The sequence below is a fragment of the Dipodomys spectabilis genome, unplaced genomic scaffold (genome assembly GCF_019054845.1).
Source record: "Dipodomys spectabilis isolate Male_0828 unplaced genomic scaffold, ASM1905484v1 ptg000542l, whole genome shotgun sequence".
Taxonomy (NCBI): domain Eukaryota; kingdom Metazoa; phylum Chordata; class Mammalia; order Rodentia; family Heteromyidae; genus Dipodomys; species Dipodomys spectabilis.
Genome location: NW_024871219.1, coordinates 410,077 through 418,642, shown reverse-complemented (window position 1 = coordinate 418,642; position 8,566 = coordinate 410,077).

Below are 8,566 nucleotides of genomic sequence, written 5' to 3'. Positions count from 1 at the left end.
GCCCTCACCCCCCTCCCCCGCCACGCGCTGGGCTCCACGCGCCGGTCTAGGGCTCCCCCCCACCCCACTTCCCGGTGAGGACCCGGCCTGGTCACGATCGGAACGGATCCCCGCGGGTCGTTACGGGCGCCCGGAGGCCCGGTCGACGACGACGACCGTTACCCCAACGGGCACAGCCACTGTCATCCCCGAGACGCTGCCGCCGCCGCCGTCGCTGGCGCTCGCACGCATGCGCGCCGCGCGCTCACCCCTCCCTGCGCCCCCCCCCTCCTCCTCGCTTTTCCTTTTCCCTTCGCTTCCCTTTTCCTCTGCTTCTCCTCCGAGAACTCCCCCACACCCCCCTCCTCCTCCACCTTCTCCTCCTCTTCCTCCTCCCCCCCTCCTCAACACACACACGCACACACGCCCTTCCCCGAGCGGCCGGTGGGCTCTGCGCATGCGCGGACCCCCCCTCCCTCCACGCTACCGCCTTTCGCCCCGACGCGTGCGCCTTGACCGCCCACCCAGCAAACCGGATAAACACATTAGCCCGCTCGCGCCGGCCCCGCCCCCCGCCTCGCTTTCCTCCTCTCTCCTCACCCCCCTCCCGTCCCCACGGCCCGCCCACCCGGGGCCCCCACCGCGCATGCGTGGCGCGCCAGCGACCGACGGCGCAGGCGCTCTGCCACCAGCTCGGGCCCTTCCCCTCCCACCCCCACCACCCCCGCGCGCTCTCAGATTCCCTCTGCCCGGGGCGTGAAGCCGCCGCTCCTCCGGCTCCTCTTCCGCCCTCCCTCTCCGTGGAGGCTGCACGCTGCTTTTTTTTTTCTTACCCTTCCTTCCTTCTCCCCGCTCCCCGCATCCCCCGGCCTCGGGGCCCGCACCCCGCCAGGCCCCAGGGCCTCGGGGCCCGCACCCCGCCAGGCCCCAGGGCCTCGGGGCCCGCACCCCGCCAGGCCCCAGGGCCTCGGGGACCCGCACCCCGCCAGGCCCCAGGGCCTCGGGCCCCGCACCCCGCCAGGCCCCAGGGCCTCGGGGCCCCGCACCCCGCCAGGCCCCAGGGCCTCGGGGACCCGCACCCCGCCAGGCCCCAGGGCCTCGGGCCCCGCACCCCGCCAGGCCCCAGGGCCTCGGGCCCCGCACCCCGCATCCCCCGGCCTCGGGGCCCCGCACCCCGCCAGGCCCCAGGGCCTCGGGCCCCGCACCCCGCCAGGCCCCAGGGCCTCGGGGACCCCCATCTGTTTTTAAAGGCCTGGTTCCTTCCCCCCCTCTCCTCCCCTCCTCACCCTCTCCTTCCCCCCTCCTCACCCTCTCCTTCCCCCCTCCTCACCCTCTCCTTCCCCCCTCCTCACCCTCTCCTTCCCCCCCTCACCCTCCTTCCCCCCCTCCTCACCCTCCTTCCCCCCTCCTCACCCTCTCCTTCCCCCCTCACCCTCTCCTTCCCCCCTCCTCACCCTCTCCTTCCCCTCCTCACCCTCTCCTTCCCCCCTCCTCACCCTCTCCTTCCCCTCCTCACCCTCCTTCCCCCCTCCTCACCCTCTCCTTCCCCCCTCCTCACCCTCTCCTTCCCCCCTCACCCTCCTTCCCCCCCTCCTCACCCTCCTTCCCCCCTCCTCACCCTCTCCTTCCCCCCCACCCTCTCCTTCCCCCCCCTCACCTTTCCCCCCCTCACCCTCTCTTTCCCCCCCCCCCACACAGCCATGTGGGTCTTTGAAGACCAAGAACAACAACAAAAAGCCAGAGACACTGAGCTATAAATAAAAGCTTCAGCAGATGAGCCTCCACCCATCCCCAGGGCTCCCCGCCGAGAGAAGCCAGGCTGGGCAGCCCGGTGGGGTCCCTCCGAGGCCGGCTGTCCCTGACCCCTTGGAGGGAGGGAGGCAGGAGGTCTGGGTGGTGGGGTCTGGTTTGTCTAGTACTGCTGAGAAGCAGTAAGAATCCCAACTCCTGGTTTTGTGGCGCATTGAAGCTGGGTAAGTGGAGATGTTGGTGGGGGGGGTTATTTGGTAGGTCTCGTAGATGGAAAGTGACATGCATTCTAAAATTAACTCGTTTTTAAGGGCTCCATCTGCCAGTTTTTCTTGAGATCTTTTTCTAAGCTCACCTTCAAGTAAAACGGTGATATGGTTCTATTTTTACTGCACCCTGGAAGGTCTTCCCAGACACATGGAGGATGGAAAACAACCACAAAATAGTACAGATTAGCAGACACTATAGGCAAGTGATTACTTGTTAGGCATTAACCAGCTGACTTTCTCATAGCTAAGTTTGTTAAAAAGAAAAAAAGTAAGCCTGGAGCTGTGCACTTCCCAAATGAAGATAAATTGTGTTGATCCTGTGAGTCTCTGTCAGAGAGCGAGAGAAACCGGTTATATTCTAGTTTATGAAACTAGTTGAAACTGGTAATAGATAAGGATAGACAAGACTCAGCCAGGCACCTGACACTCCTAATCCTCGTCACTCATAATCCTCACTATTCAGGAGGCTGAGATCTGAGGATCCAGGTTCAAAACTCCCCCAGGCAGGGAAGTCCAGGAGAATCATCACCACCAGAAAACCGGAATGGAGCTGTGGCTCAATTGGTAGAAAGACACTCTTGAGAGAGAGAAAAACAAAACTAAGGGAAGTCATCCCAGGCCCTGAGTTCAGGCCTCAGTGTCTGCACACACACACATTGATTAAGATCAACAGTAACTGGACTTAGTCCTTTTGGGAGATGTCCAGCAGGACCACCAATCAATTACTGCCTAGAGTGATTTGATTTAGTATGTAATCCTTTCAGGTATTTAAACTTTTAACATTTAGTTTGAGTTTTATTTTATTAAAAAGCAATCTTTAAACAAAAAGTAAATATAAGTAAATAACAAATAACAAAAGCAGAAAGGCCTAGACCATGGCTCAAATGGTAGAATGGCAGTCTAGCAAATATAAGGCCCAGAGTTCAACCACAGCACTGAAAAAAGAAAGGAAGAAGAAAAAAAAAAAAAAGATCCTCTGTGGAAATCAATATTGGGCTTCACAAAAAAGCCAAAAATAGAGCTAACCTATGACCCTGCTCATACCACATTTAGGCATACATCTGAAGGGTTGTAAATCAACATACAAGACAGATAGATAAACACATGTTAACCCAGGCTTATGGAAAATGCCAGACTAACCTGAGCTAGTGTCAAAAAAGTGAACAAGGGGCTGGGACAGTGGCTCAGTGGTAGAGTGCTTGGTTTGCATGCATGGGGGCCCTGGGTTCAATTCCTCAGCACCACATAAGCAGAAAAAACCGGAAGTGGTGCTGTGGCTCAAGTGGTAGAGCACTAGCCTTGAGCTGAGGAGCTGAGGACAGTGCCCAGACCCAGAGTTCAGGCCCCATCACTCACTCACACACACTCACACACACACACACACACACACACAAAGCAAACAAAAAAGATGTGCTGTTGCAACCCCAGCACTTGGAAAACCAGGGCAGGAGAATCATGGTGGTCAGGAGTTCAAAACAAAAATGTTACAGAAAATGTTACATCTCAAAACAAAAATGTTACAGAAATATATTTGAGAAGGAAAGATGATCATAATATTTTCCTTTTTGTAATGCACTGGAGAGCTGGGAAGGTGGCTTAGAGGTAGAGTGCTTGCCTCACATGCATGAAGCCCTGGGTTCAATTCCTCAGCACCACATAAACAGAAAAGGCTGGATGTGGTACTGTGCCTCAAGTGGCAGAGTGCTTGCCTTGAGCAAAGGAAGCTCAGGGGCAGTGCCCAAGCCCTGAGTTCAAGCCCCACAACTGACCAAAAAGAAAAAAAAGTACAGACTTTCCTGCCTGGGCTGGGTTCGAACCAGTATCCTCATAGCTTAGCATCATGCTGGTGGTACCTATTTTTTTAACCTCCAATATAAACACCCTTTGCAGCTTCTTCATCCCTAATTCTAGCCTGAACAAAGCACCTTGCATTGTTGCCTTAGCACAGTAGCCGACACCTCTTAAAAAGTAGTCAGGAAATGTTACTGTTTTCATTCCCTAAGATTCTTGCCACACTATTCAACTGCCTATTAAATTTATCCATTCATTTATGCAACCAACATTTATTGCCAGTTATAGGCCAAGCATTCAGGATACAAAATGAATAATTCAACAGCTCCTAGCTCTCAAAGAGTGCATAGTGTCGTTGGGGTGGTTAGCTATGTGCACAGCAAGCTCGTTTATAATTCAGAGTCCTAAGAATTTGGGGGGTGTTCTCCATGCAAATCTCAAATATCTTAGCAGATGAGATCATGTCACGTTCCAGAAGGGGCTAAACTAGTTTCCATGGTGGGTTTTCCTGAGGGGGGAAAAAAATCCCTGCAATTATTCATAGCATTGTTTCTAAGGGAAAGTGTGTTCTGCATTCCTAACACTCAACTTAAAATTGAAATTTTGGAATACAGCCAGTTTGCTCCTGGGGATGTATCTAAAAAAATGCCTATCTTTTTCAGGACCATTTAACCTCTTTACATCTCCCACCTGGGTTCCTATGGCCAGGGGTTCAACCTGAGGGTCAAGGGAGTTTCGCAATCACCCACATACCAGAAAGTGGGTACTACAATTACTTATAGGGTCCTTGACTCAAGCAGATCGTAATAAAGTAGCTTCAGGCCTAAGTTTGACTGTTTCATCTTCTAGTTTCGGAGAAGATAACCAGAGTGGATCAGGTGAAGGCTGAAAGTTTTGGAATTACTGCTGGGTGGGAAATTAGAAAGGGCTGGGTACCAGTAGCTCAAGCCTGTAATCCTAGGTCCTGGGGCTTGAACTCAGGGCCTGGGTACTGCCCCTGAGCTGCTTCTGCTCAATGCTAGTGCTCTACCACTTGAAGCACAGGCTCTACTTCTGGCTTATTGGTAGTTTATTGGAGATAAGAGTCTCACAGACTTTCCTTCCCCGGGCTGGCTTCAAACCAGGATCCTCAGATCTCAACCTACTGAGTAGCTAGGATCAGAGGCGTGAGCCACCGGCGCCATAGCTTATAGCTGGCTTTAAAGCCTTCAAGCAGAATGTGTCCTCTCCTTCCACTTTGCCTTACCTCACCAAGCTAGCTAAACAACTAACCATGTGCAAAATCAAGAGGAAAAGTGAAGCTGGGTGCCAGTGGCTCAAGCCTGTAATCCTAGGTCTTCAGGAGGCTGAGATCTGAAGATCATACTTCAAAGCCAGCCTGGGCAGGAAAGTTGGCGAGACTCTTTTTATCTCCAGTGAACCACCAGAAAACCGGGAGTGGAGCTGTGACTCAGAAGAAGTAGAACTCTGGCCTTGAGCAGAAGAGCTCAGGCATTCCAAGGCCCTGTGTGGGTGGCTTTAAGTGGAGCAGAGTTGAAGGCCCTTCTTCCTGTTGGGAGGCTGGGAATCCCGAGGCTTGGGAGTCCGAGGATCCACACAGGTGGATGAAGTGTCTGAAGATGGTGTAAGAGGAATGGCAGGGGGGAGGGAGGGGGAAGCAAACCTGATGTCCTTGTGGGTGGAGAATTGGGTGTTGAGGTGAAGTAGAGATGCTGGGTTGAACCAGCGCCACCTTGGCCATGTGGTGGATGAGAGGGTATTGGGTTTCAGTGGTGCCACCCTGTCTTCACGGTGGAGTCAGGGAAGTCCCACCTCCCAGGTGTTGGAAGGGCCTGAGTTCCTGGAGGCGGGGGCGGGACTTGCCTGTGGCCCTGCCTCCCCACCTTATCTAGGCCTAGATGAGCTCAGGCTCAGTCACACTATGCCTGTGGCTCTGTGTTGCCATGTGTGTCCCCTGGCTCTCTTCTGGTCAACATGGTTCTACTTCAGCTCCCCACTGGAGTGGATCTGGTTTGTTGCTATTGTATTTCTGCTGCTTCTTTTCTCTCTGGCTCTCATGGCTCAGTTTTCTTTTTTTCTTTTTTTTTTGGGTCAGTCATGGGGCCTGAACTCTGGGTCTGGGCGCTGTCCCTCAGCTCTTCAGCTCAAGGCGAGCGCTCTACCATTGGAGCCACGACGCCACTTTTGGCTTTTTCTGCTTACAGGGTGCTGAGGAATCAAACCCAGGGCCTCATGCACGCGAGGCAGATAGTCTACCACTGAGCCACCTTCCCATCCCCATGGCTGTTTTCTAACCGTGTTAAGTGTATTTGCAGGCTGCTGGTCTGGCCTTAGTGACTGGAGTCTACGGCCTGTAGACCCCCGGCACGCCAATAAAGCCTCCAGAAAACGATCACTCAAAATGTGGCTTCCCTGTTTTCTCACTGTACAACAGTGGAGGTCAAGGCAGTGCTAAAAGGGTGGTACCAATATGTGGGGGGAACTTTTAAGATAGCAGCTCTGAATGTTCTAGAAGTGACTCTGGAGAAAGAGACAGACCATCTGTGTTCATTTCCCTCAGAGGCCAAGGAGTTGGTTAGGAAAGACTATTTTTCAAGAATAGTTTGGAAAATGTGTGTGGTCTGGAGATGGCCAGGCTCCAGATCTCACTAATAGACTTTAACTCACGATTTTACCAGAACTCTTGAGGCCTAGCCTCAATAACCAAGAAAACGCAGAACAGGGCTGGGAAGGTGGCTCAGTGGTAGAGCGCTTGCCTTGCATGCCCGAGGCTCTGGGTTTGATTCCTCTGCACCGCATAAGCAAAAAGAAAAAAGCCTGAGGTGGCGCTGTGGCTCAAGTGGTAGAGTGCTAGCCTTGAGCTGAAGCGCTGAGGGACAGCGCCCAGGCCCACAGTTCAGGCCCCACGACTGGACCCAAAAAAAAAAAAAAAAAGGAAAAAGAAAACACAGCAGATGGAAGCATGATTTAGGTAGAACAACACCAGCCTGTGCTTGAAAATGGCAAACCCTGAGTTGGAGTCCTGGTTGCAACAGGAGAAAAAGAACACATAGGAGTTTGGGCTCCAATGGCTCATACCCACGGTTCAAGCTACTCGAGGAAGTGGAGATCTGAGGATGGAGGTTCAAAGGCAGCTTTGGCAGGCTGTTCTGCGAGATTCTCTCTTACTGACCAGCAAAATGCCCGACTGGAGGCATGGCTCAAGTGAGCGAAACAATGGAGAGTGCCAGGGCGAGGAGATAATGTTTCAGGAAATAATCTCCCCCCCCCCCCCCCCAGTCCTGGGGCTTGAACTCAGGGCCTGCGCGCTGTCCCTGAGCATCTTTGCTCAAGGCTATCACTCTACCACTTGAACCACAGTGCCACTTTAGGCCTTTTTCTGTATGTGGTACTGAGGAATTGAACCCAGGGCTTCATGCATGCTGGGCAAGCACTTTTGCACTAGGCCACATTCCCAGCCCATGTTGTTTTTTGTTGTTGGTTGTTAGGCTTGAACTCAGGGCCTAGGTGCTGTCCCTGAGCTTTTCTGCTCCAGGCTAGCACTGTACCACTGGAACCACCACTCTACTTTCCTTTTTTTCCCCTGGAGTGGTTCATTGTAGATCAGAGTCTCATAGACTTTCCTGGCCCAGCTAGCTTCAAACCGAGATCCTCAGATCTCAGCCTCCTGAGTAGCTTGGATTACAGGCATGAGCCACCAGCACCTGGCTCCAAAATGTTTAACTTGAATCACTAACCTTAAAATCTCAATCCAGAATCTGGACTCTGAGACTCCTGGCTATGAGCTAAATCTTGGAAAGGGTTAATGATCAACTTTTAGTCATTTTTTGGGGCTAAGAATAAGAAATATGCACCTTGTACTTTGCCTTGAAGACTTGTTAGCTGGACAAACAGATGGACAAGCTCTCAACAATTCAATTTTAAGCTCTAGAACAGTGATCTTCAGAGTGTGTGTGTGTGTGTCCCCTAGGGCTTGAAATCAGGGCCTGGGCTTTGTTCGAGTTTTTTTGCTCAAGGCTAGTACTCTACCACTTGAGTCACAGCTTCACTTCAGGCTTTTTTGGTAGTTTATTGGCTATGAGTCATATTCCTGCCCCGGCTTGCTTCAGATCTCAGCCTCCTGAGTAGCTTGGATGACAGGCGTGAGCCACCACACACACACATGCACGCACGCACACGTGCGCACGCACACGCACACACGCACGCATACGCACGCACGCACACACACACGTACGCACGCACACACACACACGCACGCACACACACGTACGCACGCACACACACACGTACGCACGCACGCACACACACACACACACACACATCTTTTTAAAAGGGTCCTTTTAAAGAGACTTGTTCACCCAACTTAAGCATCCTCTGCCCCCCCTATATGCCAGTTAGAGATGTAGTGAAGGGTGGCAGAGTTAGACGTATGATCTTCCTGCTTTGGGAGGGCAGCACTTTAGTACATCCTCATTTTTTTTTTGTCCAGAGGGGGGGGTGGGCTTGAACTCTGGGCCTGGGCGCTGTCCCTCAGCTCTTCAGCTCAAGGCGAGCGATCTACCACTTGAGCCACAGTGCCACTTCTGGTTTTCCGGTGGTTCATTGGGATAAGAGTTACAGTTTCCTGCCTGGGCTGGCTTTGAACTGTGATCCTCAGATCTCAGCCTCCTGAGTAGCTAGCTAGGATGACAGGCGTAAGCCACCAGTGCCTGGCCCCTCAGTCGGCTTTGTAAGAGGTAAGACATTTGACTTTGGCCTCTGTAGACAGAACTGGAGAT